Genomic DNA, 16,693 nt, shown 5'->3' on the forward strand with positions numbered 1-16,693 from the left:
TATAGTAATTAAGTAAATTTTATAAATTTGTATTGTGTGCAATTGTGTGAAATTCATTTACATTTACAAATGAAAAACAATAGAAGAAAAGAATGAAATTAAATGTAACCAGTGCAATAAAATTTTTAGTGGAAAAAGAAGTCTTCATGCTTATACAAGTTGAATTCATAAAATTGAGCTGCCCTGGTGGAAATATTACTCCGGCATTACTCCGGCATTTCTCCGTTTTTGGCCCATTTCCGGAGAAATTACTCCGGCATGAGGTTGATGGCGGAAAAATTACTCCGGCATGGAATTGATGGCGGAGAAATTACTCCGGCATGAGATTCGTGCCGGAGAAATTATTCCGGCATGAAGTTGATGGCGGAAAAATTACTCCGGCATGAAATTGATGGCGGAGAAATTATTCCGGCATGAGGTTGATGGCGGAGAAATTATTCCGGCATGAAGTTGATGGCGGAAAAATTACTCCGGCATGAAATTTATGGCGGAGAAATTATTCCGGCATGAGGTTGATGGCGGAGAAATTATTCCGGCATGAAGTTGATGGCGGAAAAATTACTCCGGCATGGAATTGATGGCGGAGAAATTATTCCGGCATGAGATTCATGCCGTAGAAATTGTTCCGGCATGGGATTAATGCCAGCAAAATTATTCCGGCATGGGATTGATGGCGGAGGAATTATTTCGGCATGGGATTGATGGCGGAGGAATTATCCCGGCATAGGATTCGTGCCGGAGAAATTATTCTGGCATGGGATCAGTGAAGGAGAAATTATTTCGGCATTAGATCAGTGAAGGAGAAAAAACTCCGGCATAAAACTAGAGGTGAATGCATATTTCTGACATTACCCTCATGCCGACAAAACTATTCCGGCATGAGATTGACGGCGGAAAAGTTACTCCGCCATGAGATTGATGGCGGAGTAAATACCCGGCATGAAAGTAATGTCGGAAAATTAGTCCGCCACTAGTTTTATGCCGAAGCATTTTCTTCAGCATTCATCTTATGCCAGAATAATTACTCCGGCATAACATTAATGCCGGAGTAATTAATTCGGCATGAGATTACTAAAAAACAATGTAGAAATGTAATATGTTCATCAATTTTATCAAATATATTTATTTAAACTAACCATCACATTTAATGACTCAGAAAAACTAAAATTATATTTTCGGAATGTGGTACGTTTATAATTAACTGCTTTTCCAAGATCTATAAATTTATCATCAATCATATAATGTACACGCCATGATAAATCAGCAGCACATTGACGTAATTTTGGCATAACACGTTGTTCAACATCTTCTCGTTGTAATAATGTTGCAATATACTAACACATGCATCAACAGCTAATAAACGAACAGAATCTTGTTCATCTCGTGCAAGTATAACAAACATTAGAATTGAATCAGATTTTAAATACTCAATTTCAACAACTTTCGCAAATTCTCCCAATTTTGATGATGCTGAACGTCGCCCCATTAGTGTATCATCTTGACATAAATTACAAAAATGATTTCTTAATTCAGCTATTGTTGCTGTACTTACACGTGGATAAGATACACTTATTAAACCACATGTCGATGTTCTTGATGTAAACCAATCACCAGATGCCAAACGTTGTACCAATGGAACAAAATGTATCAACTCACAACGAGTATGTTCAGCACAAAGTGCCAAGGCAATCGTTGAAAGTTTTTTGATTGAATTTAATCGCAGCTATAAAATAAAAATATATTCATTAATTGTAATAAAATAAAATGTTCATCATATTTACATTTTAAACAAATTTTAAGTCAACTGATATGATGAAATTAATATAAAAAAAAACCGCTCCAGTTATAACCTCATGGTTACAAACACTTGCTGACTAAGATCAAGTTATTTTTTTTTTTTCAAACATAAAAAACTTTGGTAATATTTGAAAAATAATAATTATTGTACTTACTTGTAAATTTGCATTTTATAAGTCATTGATCAGAACTGCAATTGGATAAAGACTGTCGTCCGTTGGTGAGTCGGCTGCTGCCATTTTGCTGAACCACAAATTTATCCAAGCAGAATTCATTTATTCTGAGTGTTTTAATATTAGCCCTGGGCACAATATGGCTTTTTTTATTATTTTATTTGTTTATTGATATGATTTTCCATTGCCTTATATACTAGGGCACAACACTACAACTTTTTTCTTTTAACAAGGTAATGAATCTACGTTGCTTCCACTGCTATGCTACAGTGGCGCACACATGTATATGAGTAGCGATGGTGAGCAGTAGAGGTGGTATTTCTGGCAGCCGTCCGGCGACTCGGCGAGGATTAGATTATAAATGTGTGAGCGAACTTGACAATTTTTTTTTTTTATAAAGCATGTGTATGTGCGGGGTTGGATGTGGTTCTCCATGAACCAAAAGAACACAAAAGAATAGATTGTCATATTATAAAAATGTTCAACCGATGAAAAATACTTCTAGTTTGTCTGCTCAAAAATAGTATTTATTAATAACAATTGTAATATTTTCTCCGCCATCAATCCCATGCCGGAAAAATTTATCCGCCATCAATCTCATGCCGGAGTAATTTCCCCACCATCGATACCATGCCGGAGTAATTTTCCCACCATCAATCTCATGCCGGAGTAATTTCTCCGCCATCAACCTCATGCCGGAATAATTTCTCCGCCATCAATTTCATGCCGGAGTAATTTCTCCGCCACCAACCTCATGCCGGAGTAGTTTCTCCGGAAATGGGCCAAAAACGGAGTAATGCCGGAGAAAGCCGGAGTAATGCCGGAGAAAGCCGGAAAAAGCCGGAGTAACGGCGGAGAAATATTTCTACCAGGGTGGTTAAGACAATAACTGAAAACGAAACTTGTGCATACTGTGATGAAGAATATGCAAATAAAACAAACTTGTATTATCACTATTCACATTGTCATCAAGTCTCAGAGTATCAAACTATAAATTGTCCATTCGTAGGTTGTGATGAATCTGTGAATATATATGAGTATACTTATTTAAAACTGAGAAAACACATTTGAAACAAGCATCATTATCCAGTGAAGATGGAAGAATTCGCTTTTCTTAATGATGATAGTGATTACAATGTTATTTGTTCATTTATTCATTTCATTAATAATAATTAGTGTGATATTTTCTAATATAAATTATATTTATTCATTGTAAAATATATTATTTATACACATTTCATGGATTGGAAGGGTAGAGTTAAAACTAAAAAGGCTGCACCTTTATAATAAAAGATACGAAAGCAGAGTTTTGGTAATTCCAACACCAAAAGACAATACATCTGCAACTGCAACTTTAAAAAAAACCACTGTATGTCCATCTATGATGGATGTTACAGGTGTTAAAGATCCCGACAATAAAACAGTAGTAGTGAACTATACGATAAGTTAAATTTCTGTTATAAACATGGCAGCTATAAAAATAACCAAAAAGTAATTAAATTCACTAAATTATCACTGAATTAACTACTATTTACTGAATTGACTGCAAATCCGTGGTGTCTCTCCGTGACTGCAGAACAAGCTTGACACCACCAAGCTTGTTCTAAAATCACGGATTCGCGATAAATTTAGTAAATTTAGTTACTTTTTGGTGATTTTTATAGCCGCCATGTTAACAAGCGGAAATTTTAGCTTGTCATGCGTTCGCACCCTAAAATTGATGTCAAATATTGGTTATTTGATTGTAGAAAACCCTTAATTTTCGAAAAAAAACTGTTTTTGAAATATTTCCATGTTAAATAAAGTGTATTTTATATTTTGTTATTTTTGGCTTATTAATATTTTTTTATTATTGTTTTATCAATTATCGATATTTTATATATTTTTCTATTGTTGTCAAGTGTATTCAATTTTAGAGCTGTGTGTTCACACGCAAGTTTTTGCTGCAATGCTTTATGCTTCATGAATGAGTGCCCTCATCGGTAAGTTTTCTCCGCTCGGTCTCTACGACTTCACAGCTCTATGGTGTTATTCATTTTTCATTAGCAATCTACAATTGTAGCTACGAACAAAAGTATTTAGAAAAATGTGAATCGTGTTCATATGCAAATGTTTCCTTGTCAAACGAATTTATGATAAATCTTTTAATACCAAATAAAAATAACACATCCACTTTACAAGAAACTTATCGATCAATCACTATCATTGTGGCACGAAGGGGTTGGTACATGTGTCGATTGTTTTAGATCAACGAAAATTCTAAGAAAGATTGAAGTCCTCAAAATTAATGATATCATTGTTTTAAGTCTACTCTACATCAATAAATTTAAATGGTCAAGTAAAAATGATAATTGCTTAATCAAAGGAATACCCACTTCTAAAATTCACATTTGTGGTTCTACCAAGAAGACTAGAAACTAGAAAGAAGAAGAGTCAACTCCGTACATTGGAAATGGGACAAAATATGTCCTGTACCTCGAGCTTCTTAAATTTGCCAATTTGGCGCTGATTGGGTTCTACGTATAAAGTTAGTTATTTTGTCAGTTATTTCCGCAAAAATACTAGCTGGATAAAAATTGATAATTTGTTCGTTGCTAGCAAAAACTGGTGAAGTAATGCAAAAAATGCTTACATATTTTTTTTTTTAGAACGAACAAAAATTAATACGGATGGTACCAAGTAATTTTATATACTTCTTAATATTATAGTTTTTTCTATCGAATGATTGAAGGATTTTACAAAAAGATGTGATATCTAAACAAAAAAAGAAACACAGTTTTTTTTACAAAAAGGAGCGTCAAGTATTCGAAATCCCCACTAATTATGTGATTATAGTAATTTTATTTTATATTGATATTTATTAATTTTTTAGATACAAAAAGATATAATACCAAAATAAGTCAAGAAGGAAATATTTAACGCATATAATTAAGTCTTAATCTTTGACAAAGTTTTATACTTGACCCCGCCCGGTTCTTCCCAAATAAAATTTAAAGACTTTCACACTAATGCAGATCTACTGAAATTTAGTAGTCGTTCACTTTCAACATAAATATATGCGCAGTCACAACCTTGCAACTTTATTATAGTAGTTTCATATAAAAAAGACAAGAATAGAGCGTGACAAGTGTGATTTTTTTTGAAAATCTATGAAAAGTATTTGAATTATATTAAATTAATGTCTTAGAGCTCAAACGCACGACAAGCTAACTTTTGCTTGTAAACATGGCTGACGTAATTCTGAGTGATCTAAGCATGCGCAACACGTAAAATTACTAGAAAAACCACGATGGCTGGGGACATATTACTAGTTTCATGGGAATTAGGACGGCCATGTTTACAAGTTCGACACAACCCAACTTGTTGCGCGTGCTCAGTGCGCTTTACAAGCGAAACTAGGCTTATCGTGAGTTTAAACCCTTAGCTTTTTAGCATTGTAACTGAATTCATTTAGATTTTTTGGTGATATCTGGGAAAATTGCATAGTGGACACCACCTTTTACACTGTAAAATATATATTCGGCGCTCGTGTCATATTGTGTCATATGCATTCATTATTAAATTGTTGATTGACGAATTAAGTATATATATATATGTATAGAGGTATATATGTATATATATATATATATCCAGTGGTGGTTTCGGGGACATTTTTTTTTTTTGCGATTTTATTCAGTAATTGAACTTTGTACATCAATGTACATCCATGTATAAGACGATTTTATTGTATACACCAAAATAAAAAAATTTTCATCGATTGGTACTTTTGAGGACCATCGTTATGACACTGTTTCAACCCTTCACTTACCTTATTTATTCGAATCCCTTGTATTTTAGTATTGTGTTAGCATGAATTTAGAAGGTACAAAAAATAGAAGTAGTAAATTTTACATTTTTAATACATAAAATTTAAGATTTGACACAAGTCCTCAAAACAACCGATGCATGAAGAATTTATCTATGTAATGGTGGTTTCGAGGACTTTTCTTTTTAAATTTTAATTATCCCTTTAATATAACCCAATGACTGTTTTGACGGTGGCAATAGTCCTTATATCTATTGATTAAAACTTATATTGAATAACAATTCATAAAATGTATCAGGGTCATATGATAAGACTTCTTTGATATCGTTTTAACATGATGTCCCCCAAACCTCCGATAGATTTTTTTTAAAAACTATGTAATGGAGGTTTCAAGGACTTTTCTTTGAAGAATTCACTTATCTTCTTAAAGTAACTCAATGACTGTTTTGACGGTAGCAATAGTCCTTATATCTATTAATAATTACTTAGATTGAATAACAATTCACAAAATGTATAAGAGACATATGATAAGACTCCTTTGTTATCGTTTTAACTTTATGTCCCCAAAACCTCCGATAGATTTTTTTTAAAAACTATGTAATGGAGGTTTCAAGGACTTTTCTTCTAAAAATTTACTTATCTTCATAGAATAACTCAATGACGGTTTGACGGTGGCAAAAGTGCTTATATCTATTGATTAATACTTATATTGAATAATGATTTATAAAATGTATCAGGGCCATATGATAGGACTTCTTTGTTATCGTTTTAACTTGATGTCCCCAAAACCTCCAATAGATTTTTTTAAAAAACTATGTAATGGAGGTTTCAAGGACTTTTCTTTTCAAAATTCAATTATCACTTTAATTCAACCCAGTGACTGCCTTGACGGTTGCAATATTTCTTATATCTATTGATTAATACTTATATTGAATGACAATTTATAAAATGTGTTAGGGCCATATGATAGGACTTCGTTGTTAGTGTTTTAATTTGATGTTCTCAAATCCTCCTATAGATTTTTTTCGAAAGTTATGAAATCGAGGTTTTGAGAACTTTCTGCCCGGAATTCCAATGACCACATTAACATAAGTTAAATACTATTGTCACGGTGCCATTTTCTTTGTATTATTTTAACATGAAGTCCTCATATCCTCTGATACCTTTTTTTCGAAACTTATAAAGAGGTGGTTTAAGGACTTTATTTGGGTAAGATCCGTGCATCGATAACATAGATTCAAAAAAAATTAAATATGATAGCACTTGCGTGTAATGTAAGAAGAATTCAAAGCAAGGTTCAGAACATGAATTTAATGAAGATAAAACACTATTTATATATCTTACATGATGTCCTCGAACCCCTTTATTATATTTTTTGATGTGTAAGCATCTTTAGGCGCGGGTGACGGTTGAAATGAAATGAAAAAACCAAAAAAAGAGCGTCATATCCTTTGACGGGTGTTAGCCTGACTCCATTACTATTATAAGCGCAATGTATTGTATAATAGGTTATCCAGCGGTCGGTAACTGTTACCATGAGGCAATTTTGAATATTAATGAATGAGGAGATGTCATTTCTAAGTGAAAAAAATATATTGTTACGTTTTCGGGTTAAAATAAAAGATATCTCTTTTCTATTTAAATTAATAGGTCTTTATTCATTTGCTATTCTATTGCAACTGCAACTTAACTCTTTCTCTCATCTCTTTCCCGTTACTAAGGTCGTCATTTGTTCTTAACTAATTCTATTGTCTGTCTCTGTCTATCATAAGGGAGGAGGGAGCGATTAACTTCATATTCGTAACACTACCCTCCGCCCAATGAAGATTGTCGTCCCGACAATCCGTAACCTAAAGCTCAAGAATGTTCAATCCGATTGTATCAATCAGATCCTTGACCACTGGGGATTCTCGAGTTATCCTAAGATGTTGTTCAGTATTCACTCACGGTTCAGGGGAAAACCCAATGTAAAAACCCTGAACGAACAACATTTACAATTATATTTAATATATACAGTCAATTTTGTTCAGTCAATAGAATATCTTCATTCAATCTATCTTTTTTTTATTGATTTATTCTTCTCCTAGATATTTGTCTTCTCATAGATGATTAATTGTATTTATGATTGCAATTTAATTATTCCTCCATGTAGTATAATATCAACCTAAATAAGTAAATTAAGAAAACCTAAAAAAAAATATAATTTGCATAATTATGGTTATTATTTATCCGTTTTCAAAGCGTCCTTTGAAAACAAACAACATCAATTATCATTTTTACTAATATTTTAATTTGTGGTGTACACCCATCAATAACCAAGTCACATTCATGCTCTTATACAGGCCATTGATGAGAATTTCTCATCAAAGGGACAACACGTCCGCCATGATTCCAAGGAATCATGCCAAGGCAGTGACTAAAAATTTTACCTAGGATTTTTATTTATTTATTTCTCAACCTTGTTTCCTACTCGAAACAAGGAACCTCAGTCCATCGAGGGTCATTTTTTAAAATTCCCATCTTTTTTTTACTTGAAGTAAGAACTTCTAATTTTTATTTCATGTATGCATAAATTCTGTTTCCATGTAAACTATTTAGTTAATTTTATTTTAATGATTCTTTTTACTTTTATCACAACTATTTGCATAGTGGCCGAATTTTTTGCATTTGAAACAAACAATTCCAGATTTATTTTTATTAATTTTTTCTCCATTTGTCTTGTTTTTATTACAATAATAATTATTTTTTAGAATAGTTCTTTCATATTTATGATGGTTTGCTATATTTGTTATTATTATAATTATTATTTTCTAGATTTGAATTATTTTCTCTAAATAACTGTATTATTTCTTCTCTCATTATTTTTCTTGATTCATCTAGTTCCTTTCTGATTAAATTTCTAAATGTATTTAATTTATCGTCGAATTCTGGTAAATTTTTTGCCATTTTAATTCAGATGTTGGTCACTTTTTTAATATTGATTCAAATTAATCACTTTTTTTTTTTTTTTTTTATTAATCACGTTATTTTCTTTGTATTTTTGTTTTTGATATTACTTCTGTGAGCGTTTCACTATTTTAAAAATAAAATAGAATTCAATTTAAATATCTTGATGAATTTATATTTTTTATTTTATTATTTAATCCTTTCTTTCTATTTTATTTTTAATTTTTCTTCTGACACCAATGTTACGTTTTCGGGTTAAAATAAAAGATATCTCTTTTCTATTTAAATTAATAGGTCTTTATTCATTTGCTATTCTATTGCAACTGCAACTTAACTCTTTCTCTCATCTCTTTCCCGTTACTAAGGTCGTCATTTGTTCTTAACTAATTCTATTGTCTTTCTCTGTCTATCATAAGGGAGGAGGGAGCGATTAACTTCATATTCGTAACAATATATTCAATGAAAATACAAAATAAATTTATTTTATATTTGGAAAAAATTTTAAGTAAATTCAAAATATATACCTATTTGAACAGACATAATCAAAATTGTTTCAAAATTTACTTTTCGCTTTTTTTTTTGTAATTTTTTTTGAATAATGAATCAATTATAACACTTTATTTTTTTTTTTCAATTAAACTATGAAACACATACTTTTTACCTTAAAAAATCTAAAAATAACATTGTTTACATATTCTAACAGGTATAACTGAAATTTATTTACAATTTACTTTTTTTTGTAAATAGACAATGAAAAAAAAATTTTTTTTTTTCATAAACATAAGTCAGTTAAACGTTTCAGCTGCATATATTACTTTTTAATTATATTATGTTTTAATAATATTCATATTTTCTGAATAATTTGTAGTTATCCTAATCATATCAAGTCGTGAGATTTTTTTCATGAGACAGGCATTTTGACATTTCTTTTTATAATTCATCTAAAAATATATTTTTTTAGCTGCACCTATATAACTAAGTATTTGTCAATTTATATTTTATCTAATTATTATAGTAGTATATCTAATTTATATTTTTTCTAAATTAAAAGTATAAATATAATTTATATTTGAATTATATTTTTCAAAATTATAGAAAAAATTGAAAATTTACGTCATTTAAATTCGTAAAAAGATATAACTAAAATTTTTTTTCGATTTACTTTTTTTTTTGTAAATTTTTGTAAGTACTATAGTATAGTCAATAAAAAAAGATTTTTTAACTAAACATTAGTCAGTTAAACGTTTCAGCTGCACATATATAACAAATAATTTTTATTATTAGTAATTATAATCATTAGTAAATAATTTATTACAAAAAACCGAATATTCGCCATTATATTTCAAATACAAAATGATATATAATATATTTATTTTTATTTATAGTATATTTATTTTTTACAATTTTAACTATAAAATTTGAAGATTAAAGATTTAATCGTAATCAACTTGAGGAAGATTTTTTAGAAAAATGTATTTAAATACAAAATAAATTTAATTTATATCTTTCTAGTTAAATTTATAATTTACTTTATATTTTTTTAAATTAATCAGATATAAATATAATTTACTTTATATTTTTGAAAAATATAATTTAAATATAAATTATATTCACTTTATATATAAAAAAAAATTAGTGTTGCTTACAATTTAATTTTTTTGACTGCATTAAATCCTTAGTTACTGCTTTTTCTTGGTATTTTAATTTATCAAAATAAATCATATTAATATTATTTGTCAAATAAATAAATCAAAATACCAAGGAAAAGCAGCAGCTAAGAAAAAATGGAGTTAACGAATTGATGCAGCTTACTTTTTAATTTCTTTGGCTGCATTAATTCCTTAGCTCCATTTTTTCCGTGGCCACTGCTTGTCTTTGGTTATTATTAATTTTTTAAAATAAATTACATGTATTTTATTTGTTAAATAAATTAATAAAAACCAAAGGAAAGCAGTAGCTAACGAAAAGACGGAGCTGAAGAATCGATGTTGCTTACCATTTAATTTTTTTGGCTGCATCAATTTTTTAGCTTTATCTTTTTCTTAGCTACTGCTTTTCCTTGATTTTTATTCATTCATTTAACAAATAAAATACATATAATTTATTTTGAAAAATTAAACAAGGATAAATTTATTGATTCATAATTAATAATTCTATTCTATGCAAAATATATATCAGAAGGAAAAGCAGTAGCTAAGGAAAAAATGAAGCTAAAGTATTGATATGCTATTGATGCTTACCATTTATTTTTTTTGGCTGCAATAATTCCTTAGCTTCATCTTTCTCTTAGCTACTGCTTTTCTTTGGTATTTTAACAAATGCAATTGATGCAATTTATTTGAATAATTTAAAATATCAAGTCACCAAAGAAATTAAATGACAAGCGTTATCAATTCCAATTATTATCATTATTTTAAATTACAGCAACACGCCGAAGATGTTTACACATATTCCGCGAGTCTAGATGGCTCACAATTTTTTTTTTATCTAGATTATGTTGGTCGTTTTAAAGGCTCTTCATAGAACTTGATCGAACTAATGATAGAAAATAGAGTACAGAGTTATGACTGTTTGAAATACCTGTATAACATCATCTACTTCTAAGAAGCGAACTGAAACCGAGAAAATCGAGAGAAAATGGAAAAATATCATAGAATAAAAAAAATATTAGAAGAAAAATTTTTGAACTTGCAATTAAAGAGTTCTGAAAGTAAACATACAATGCGGCCATTTTTTAAGTCATACTTAACGATTGTATGAATTTCAGTTTGGGTTTCATGTTCCTAAAAGCACTAACGGAAAAAGTTTATGGATTGGTACGTTCCGTAGACACCAAGAAAAATTAAATAGAACTTGTAACAAAGACAACGGTCTTTCTCTAAATACCTACTGTCTAACGAATAGTTTCAGTTATTGCTATCGAAACGAATTCAGTTTCGGTTTTCCCGAAGGTATCTAAGAATTTCTAATGCTACTAAATCGAGGCGGTATCTCGTTGTTCAGGCTGGTGGTGATCAATCATTTCTGAGATTCCTGAAAACTGGAAAAGATTGTCTCAGCTTTCCATGTTAAAAGAGTACAAAACGACTGTCTTTCCAGTCAATGCGTTTTTCGTCGGAGAATTTCCTCATATTTTGGTTTTATGTGATAGTTCTTATGATTCGATTCGTCCAATAAATTATTAAAACTATAACAAATTACAGTGTAGCAGAATGGCCTTATTTCAAGTTTAAAAGATTTATTTCATAATTTCCGGTATAGGCTGCAAGTCCTCAAAACCACCGTTCTACGAATAAAAAACTTTCGTAGTATGGTGGTTTTGAGGACGTCTCAAAATTACGTCGTTGAATCCGTTTTGATTTAAGTATGGTTTGAGATTATGAGGAAAGTTCTATGGAATTTCTAAACCCGCACGTTCCGCGTACACCAAGAAAGTTTGAGTACATCTTGTAACATAGACAACAGTCTTTCTCTAAATACCTACTGTCTAACAAATAGTTTCAGTTATTGCTATCGAAACGAATTCAGTTTCGGTTTTCCCGAAGGTATCTAAGAATTTCTAATGCTACTAAATCAAGGCGGTATCTCGTTGTTCAGGCTACTGGTTCAAGGTGATCAATCATTGCTGAGGTTCCGGAAAACCGGAAAAAATTGTCTCAATTGTTAAAAGAATACAGAACGACCGTCTTTCCAGTCAACGCGTTTTTCGTCGGAGAATATCCTCATATTTTGGTTTTATGTGATTGTCCTTATGATTCGATTCGTCCAATAAATTTTTAAAAACTATAATAAATTACAGTGTAGAAGAATGGCCTTATTTCAAGTTTGAACTATTTATTTTATACTTTACGGTTTAGGCTGCAAGTCCTCAAAACCACCGTTCTACGGATAAAAAACTTTCGTAGTTCCAAGGACGTCTCAAAATTACGTTGTTAATTCCGTTTTGATTCAAGTATGGTTTGAGATTATCAAAAAACTTCTATGAAATTTCCAAACCCGCACGTTCCGTGGACACTACGAAAAATTAAGTAGAACTTGTAACTAAGAAAACGGTCTTTCGCTGAATACCTACTGTCTAACAAATAGTTTCAGTTTTTGCTATCGAAACAAATTCAGTTTCGGTTTTCCCGAAGGTATCTAAGAATTTCTAATGCTACTACATTAAGGCGGTATCTCGTTGTTAAGGCTATTGGTTCAAAGTGATCAATCATTTCTGAGATTCCGGAAAACCGGAAAAGATTGTCTTAACTTTCCATGTTGAAAGAATTCAGAACGACCGTCTTTCCAGTCAACGCGTTTTTCGTCGGAGAATTTTTCTTATATTTTGGTTTCATGTGATAATTTATGATTCGATTCGTCCAATAAATTATTAAGACTATAATAAATTCCAGTGTAGAAAAATGGCCTTATTTCGAGTTTGAAATATTTATTTTATAATTTCCGGTATAGGCTGCAAGTCCTCAAAACCACGGTTCTACGGATAAAAAACTTTCGTAGTATGGTGGTTTTGAGGACGTCTTAAAATTACGTCGTTAATTCCGTTTTGATTTAAGTATGGTTCGAGATTATCAGTAAGGTTCTATGAAATTTCCAGACCTGCACGTTTCGTGGACAGCAAGAAAGTTTGAGTAGAACTTGTAAGAAAGAAAACGGACTTTCTCTTAATACCTACTGTCTAACAATTAGATTCAGTTATTGCTATCGAAACGAATTCAGTTTCGGTTTTTCCGAAGGTATCTAAGAATTTCTAATGCTACTAAATCAAGGCGGTATCTCGTTGTTCAGACTACTGGTTCAAGGTGATCAATCATTTCTGAGGTTCCGGAAAACCGGATAAAATTGTCTCAACTTTCCATGTTAAAAAAATACAGAACGACCGTCTTTCCAGTCAACGCGTTTTTCGTCGGAGAATTTCCTTACATTTTGGTTTTATGTGATTGTCCTTATGATTCGATTCGTCCAATAAATTATTAAAACTATAATCAATTACAGTGTAGAAGAATGGCCTTATTTCAAGTTTGAACTATTTATTTTATAGTTTACGGTTTAGGCTGCAAGTCCTCAAAACCACCGTTCTACGGATAAAAAACTTTCGTCGTATGGTGGTTTCAAGGACGTCTCAAAATTACGTCGTTATTTCCATTTTGATTCAAGTATGGTTTGAGATTATCAAAAAACTTCTATGAAATTTCCAAACCCGCACGTTCCGTGGACACCACGAAAAATTAAGTAGAACTTGTAACTAAGAAAACGGTCCTTCGCTGAATACCTACTGTCTAAGAAATAGTTTCAGTTTTTGCTATCGAAACGAATTCAGTTTCGGTTTTCCCGAAGGTATCTAAGAATTTCTAATGCTACTAAATTAAGGCGGTATCTCGTTGTTAAGGCTATTGGTTCAAAGTGACCAATCATTTCTGAGATTCCGGAAAACCGGAAAAGATTGTCTTAACTTTCCATGTTAGAAGAATTCAGAACGACCGTCTTTCCAGTCAACGCGTTTTTCGTCGGAGAATTTTTTTATATTCTGGTCTCGTGTGATAGTCTTTAGGATTTGATTTGTCCAATAAACTATTAAAACTATAACAAGTTACAGTGTAGAAGAATGGCTCCATTTTAAGTTTGTAAGATTAATTTTATAATTTCCGGTATAGGCTGCAAGTCCTCAAAACCACTGTTCTACGACTAAAAAAATTTCGTACACGGAGAGAAATCCGCAGCAAATATTACTGTAGTGGTATCGTAAAAATCATAGCTGACGTCATTAAAGCGACTAATTCCCACTTATTATAATGATTATTATTATATTTCATCTAAATTTTTTACTGTAGTCTACCGGAATTTTCGGAAGTCTCGAGTTAATGGTATACTTTATGCCAGAAATTACTGTAGTGTACAGCAGGTTTTCCCGCCAGATGACACGAATATTTATTGGAAATCAAGTGTGTTCTTAACCTCTTCTAAAAAAGTTTATTGTTTTTATTTTATTCATGAATTTAAATAAAAATACGGTGAAACACATGAAAATTATAAAATGGTTTATTTTTTTAAAATTAATAAACACGTTACATTTTTATTCTGATGTTTAAATAATAAGGTTTTATTTAATTTTTTGTGACGTTTTTCTGTTTTGTTTTGATTAAAATTACTGTAGTGTAGTAGGAAATTCTAGTCGATCCTGGTGGCCTCCCCACGCAACTTCTCAATTTCCAGTAGACTACAGTAAAATTTGTTTGATACTCTACAGCATTATTTGCTGCGGATTTCTCTCCGTGTAGTATGGTGGTTTTGAGGACGTTTTGAAATTACGTCGTTAATTCCGTTTATATTTGAGTATCGTTTGAGATTATCAGAAAGGTTCTATGAAATTTCTGAACCTTTACGTTCTGTGGACTCAAAGAAAGCTTCAGTAGAACTCGTAACAAATATAATATCTTTTTATTAGTTAAATTTTAGCATATGTCCTCAAAACAACCATTTCACAATTATAAAAATTGTATGTCACGGTGCTTTCGAGGACTTTCAACAATTATTTGATGAACAATTTTTTTTTTGTGTTTTCCGAAAAAACTTGTTGTTATGTCTTATAGATTACAGATATCCGTAAAGATTCTTAAAAACGAGTACACTATTTCTGCATATTCCTGTGCGTTTTCTATTTTTACAGAATGTCTTCAAAACTGCCAATAGCTGGAGATACGAAATCCGTAAAATGGTGGTTTTGGGGACATTTAGATTAAAGTAGAATCGACAGTTATTATCCAGTCGACTGCAATTTCAACGATGAATTTTATGAAAAGGGAAGAATCTTATTGAGAACTGCCAGAAAATTCATATCGAAATTCATAAATTCGACTGTTCTATCGAATTGAGGTTCAAAAAATTAAGTCCTCAAAACTGCCTCTGTGTGAAAAAAAAAGGTAGTTATTAGTGGTTTCGGGGACATGCAATATTAAAACAGATATAATTATGTTAAATGTTATTATAAAGCATAGTGATATTTTTTTTATACTGAAAATTCACTGAGAACATGTTTGTAGTTTGAATTGAATCGTAAAAATGCATTTAGCGCAGTAATGTTGCTTTTTTATCAAAAGTCCTTGAAACCTCCATTAGATCGAAAAATGATGTTCTTGGAATGGAGGTTTCAGGGACACACGAAAAAATTCTTATTTTGGTCAATGATTGAATTTTTTCATCGAATAATTACTATTTATAGTTTAAGATGGAATCAATTGAAGATAAATCGGTCGTAATACCTACTTCACATTTTAATTTATGAAAATTATACCTGGTAAAATAAAAAGTCCTCAAAACCACCAAAGCATATTTTTCAAATGGGGTTTTGAGGACCGTCCTCAAAACCACCATTAACTGAGATGTTGTTTTGGGGACCGTCCTCAAAACCACCAAATGTCCTCAAAATCACCATTGTATATATAAAGTAGTTCCCGAAACCACCACTGTATGTATATATATGTATATATATATTTTTTTAAACACGCCGGCAAGGTAACAAGATTGTACGCTGCCAGTCCTAAGCCTAGATAAAATGTGAAGGGTATATATATATAATAATGGATAATTGGAAAATACCATTAACTCTGTTGTCGAGACGTGTGTAGGCTTCAAATTTTATTTGGGAAGAACCGGGCGGGGTCAAGTATAAAACTTTGTCAAAGATTAAGACTTAATTATATGCGTTAAATATTTCCTTCTTGACTTATTTTGGTATTATATCTTTTTGTATCTAAAAAACTAATAAATATCAATATAAAATAAAATTACTATAATCACATAATTAGTGGGGATTTCGAATACTTGACGCTCCTTTTTGTAAAAAAAACTGTGTTTCTTTTTTTGTTTAGATTTATTTTTCCACACATAAATCACACATAAATTGCACGTAATTTTGAGCTTAATAACATTAAGATCAGATAATTATTAAAAAAGCTTTGCTAGCTTTTGGTGTAAG

General features: G+C 30.9%; 1 pseudogene; it reads right to left on the bottom strand.

The window, feature by feature from the left end:
- Window positions 1–1,095: 1,095 nt before the first annotated feature.
- On the bottom strand, window positions 1,096–2,036 carry LOC122850396 (annotated as a pseudogene).
- Window positions 2,037–16,693: the final 14,657 nt, after the last annotated feature.

Source organism: Aphidius gifuensis, linkage group LG2 (genome assembly GCF_014905175.1).
Source record: "Aphidius gifuensis isolate YNYX2018 linkage group LG2, ASM1490517v1, whole genome shotgun sequence".
In the NCBI taxonomy this organism is placed as follows: Eukaryota; Metazoa; Arthropoda; class Insecta; order Hymenoptera; family Braconidae; genus Aphidius; species Aphidius gifuensis.